This window comes from Miscanthus floridulus, chromosome 10 (assembly GCF_019320115.1).
Source record: "Miscanthus floridulus cultivar M001 chromosome 10, ASM1932011v1, whole genome shotgun sequence".
NCBI lineage: Eukaryota > Viridiplantae > Streptophyta > Magnoliopsida > Poales > Poaceae > Miscanthus > Miscanthus floridulus.
The window spans coordinates 47,089,582-47,093,567 of NC_089589.1; the positions used below are offsets into that span (position 1 = coordinate 47,089,582).

At 33.9% G+C, this 3,986-nt stretch overlaps 1 long non-coding RNA gene across 1 annotated transcript; it reads left to right on the top strand.

Annotated features, from left to right (window-relative positions):
- The first annotated feature begins 1,344 nt into the window (after positions 1-1,344).
- On the top strand, positions 1,345-2,043 carry LOC136485985 (uncharacterized). The gene is made up of 4 exons (XR_010766627.1): positions 1,345-1,467; positions 1,542-1,619; positions 1,700-1,839; positions 1,935-2,043. It is a non-coding gene; the product is annotated as an uncharacterized lncRNA (long non-coding RNA).
- Positions 2,044-3,986: the final 1,943 nt, after the last annotated feature.

Below are 3,986 nucleotides of genomic sequence, written 5' to 3' on the forward strand. Positions count from 1 at the left end.
TATATATATATATATATATATATATATATATATATATATATTTCAAATTCGAATCTGACTGCCACAAATATACATATATATACATCCATAAATACAAGACCATTATTTAGAACATCATCACAAGTCATAATTCACAAAAGTCCATCATTACAACATAGTCCATTACGAAGTCCATCATTATAACATAGACTGCATATGAACTTATGGATTCTTCTCAAATATGAACTTATGGATTCTTCTCAAATATGAATTTATGGATACAATTTTCATAATCTGTGAGTCAAGTATCAATGTCAAAGCTTGGATTTGCAGGGTTACCTAGGTTCCTATTTACACACTGAAAATTTACTAACAGAACAATAGCACTATACTAGTAAAGATCTTTTACCCTTCCCGGCAAACGCTATGATAACTGTTACTGTAGCTTACTTGAGCTACATCTGCATATCCTCTGATCCTTGCAAGGACTTGCAGGCCAAGCTCTTGAACCTTCTACCCACTCACCAAAACTAATGCAGCAGCCCCATCACTGATCCATATAAAAGCAAATTAGATATGATCAATTGTAGCTACACAAGCGGATAGTAGGTAGTACACCATGGACAGTACCGGTCAATGGAAAAAAATAGCAAGTGCAAAGTGAGATCAAAGAATTTTGAAGACAACCAAGAAGAAATTATACACATAGACTGATTTTGCTTTGAATGGGCATAAGACATTACAAACACTTCTTTACTTTCTTATGTGATAATAAATCATTTACAAGAAGAAAAGTTACAATCTATTTAACAAATTAGAGCATAACAAGCCCCTAAAACATAATAGGAGTGCTAATTCATAAGAACAAACACAAATCAAATATGGTATGCACAGGACAACAACAAAAATAACAAAATGCAAGCATAATGTAAAGAAAGAAGTTAACTATCATCGTAGCTACATGCAAGCAGCTGCTGTGATCAGTGATTTCGCTGGGATGAGATGATTGGTTTTGGGGTAAAAAAACATCACATGTGCTACAGCTGCTCTCTACAGAGTTCGATGCAATTACCTTTAATCATAGGCCGAGCTGTTATTGTAGACTGATCGTAGAGGGCTTCAAAGAAATCTGAAACAAATCTGCCAAAAAATGATTAAAGGAGGAGATCACAGATCTGAAATAAGGATAAAAGAGAACCATGAGCACCAATCACATGATGGGGATCAGAAAAAAAAAATCAAGAACTACACCTCATCTTCCTTACCAGGCGAGGGCATGAAAACGAAGGAGAAACTGTGAGATATGTGAAAGATTCAATGTCCTCTCTATTGCAGATAAAGCAAGTCACCATGAATCCAGTGAGGCAAAAAGGGAGCACTGATGACCATGGTATGCATAGCAGCACCATCCAAACATATAAGATTGTCACATTGGATAAACAAGAGGGCAAATTTAGCAATGTACTAGCACTGGATAAAGTGATCCAAGTACTGTTTTTGCTCTGTTGTGTCTATTACTTTATTACCTAGGTGCTCCAAATAACACATGATTGATAATTTAGGGTGCTGAAGTCTCTGAATCAAGAAAGAGTGAGCCTTCTAATAATGATTACCATGAAGTCAACGAACAGAAGAACAAGGTTAATCTGATATGAACATGCAGAGTTCGTTGTTTTCCTGTTAAATAAGAGTGTATTTGCCTGAAATCTACAAATGACAGGATGAACATATGGGCTTGCAAAGCCTGGAAATGTTGAAGGTAAGAGCAAACCTTGAGGAAAGATTAAAGAAAAAAGGGCTCTATAATTTGACAAAGTCGAAGTCAGAGAAGTTGTCAAAAACCAGGACAACTAGTAATAAGTGAGTTATTAGTTATGTATTTCTTCTGTAGTTCTGTTACATAATAATGTTTTTGTTTCTTTGTGGTTTTAGTAATATTTATCTTTGATGTGTAGAAGAGGCCTGCAGACATTGGATGACTTTGATGATGAAGTGCTGAAGAATAATCAAATGATGAAACCTAGCAAGCTTGTTGTAGCTGCTGCTAAATCAAATAAAAGCATGGTATGCTACACTGTTCAGTTACAGGCTGTTTGTTTTTGTTGTATTAGTTTGTATCTAATTGTTTCCTGTGGTCCTAGGTTTTTGTAATGGGATAATATGTAAATTTTCCAAGCATCAATGGTCTTAGTCATCTTAGGTTGGAAATGATTTCATGTGGCTATATCTTGAACATTATAGTATCCAGGATATTTGTAGTTCCAAAGTAATTTGTATAGTGAGTTTGAAAGTGATGGCGAATTTCACATTCTGATTTCGGGGTCTTGTAAGTTTGTTTCAGTTTTAAGCATCTCACCTAAAAAAAGTATAAGAAAAAGGGTGTGTTTTCATGTGATGGTTTACTTTTGGGATACATCTAGGTTTTGGCCCCCTTCCCTCTGGAAACATGCCCTTAGTATGATATGTATATTTTGAAAAGGAGAAAAAGGAATTTCAATGAGCTGCATATATACAATCATATCCTCAGCTACACAATATATGAGATGCTCAGCTACACAATATATGAGATGCAAGACTGGTAGCTGATTGATTAAGGCAGAAGACAATCATCTGGGAATAGTTTAGCAACTAACTTTATCTTGCTGTTGAACAGTACAACATGAGACATGGGATTAAGATCAAGTACAAAATGTAACAAAACATAAAGGGTGCTGGGGTTGGAGATGGAGCACACTTATCTGTGAAGCTGGAACAGCTAACTGGAGGCATAGACGAACGGAAAACAGTAACAACGTAGGAACCCTAACGAAGCTAGGGTTTCATGGAGGAGCGAAGCACGCGTGCAGAGGATGGGGAAGAGGTAGGGTAGCCGCCGGGGCCCACCTGAGCAAAATTTTATACAAAATTTGTTCAACTCATCAAGATCTACAACTTTTATTTTGGTCATCTTGTCATTTGATAAAATTTGAACCTTTCAAATTTGAAATTTTAAAAAATAACAAGTTCGAACCAAAATTTGAGACCCAAAATGATTTCAACATAAAAAGTGATGAATACCAAAGTTGTTCAACTCATTAATATCTACAACTTTTATTTTAGTCATCTTGTCATTTGACAAAATTTGAACCTTTCAAATTTGAAATTTTGAAAAACGACAAGTTCGAACCAAAATTTGAGACCCAAATTGATTTCAACATAAAAAGTGATGAATACCAAACTTGTTCAACTCATGAATATCTACAACTTTTATTTTGGTCATTTCTTCATTTGACAAATTCTTAGCACACATTGTTTACTAATCTTACACATGTCTCATATAGTTTATAAAACCATATGAGAGATGTGTCACATTTGTGAACAATGTCATTACCACTTTGTCATATGAAGAAATGACCAATACAAAAGTTGTAGATCTTGATGAGTTATTCAACTTTGGTATTTATCACTTTTTCAGCTGAAATCATTTGGGGTACCAAAATCTTGTCTGAAGTTGTATTTTTTTTTAAAATTCAAAATTTAAATTGCTCAAACTTTTCATATGTATATATTGACAAAACCAACAAAATAAATTGATAGAGAATGATTTTAGAAAATTTTAGGGAAAAAATCATTAGATTTGGAGTTAGTATGAGGAAGAAAAACTAGTTACAAAGTTGACCCACAGATCAAAAAAAAAATCACACTGTTCACAATGATCATGTAAGGATCATCTAGAACAGTGTGATTTCTCTTTTTAATCTGTGGGTAAACTTTATAAATAGTTGTTCTCCCTCATACCAACTCCAAATGTGATGGGTTTTTTTTTTCCTAAAAATTTCTAAAATCTTGCTTCAGCATTTAAGTTTGATCAAACTTGGATGTGACAATGTTTTACACATTTTAAAATTTGAAATTTGACAAGTTCAAACCAAATTTTCAAACCCTAAATGATTTCAGATGTAAAAGTGATGAATACAAAAGTTGTTCAACTCATCAAGATCTACAACTTTTATTTTGGTTATCTTGTC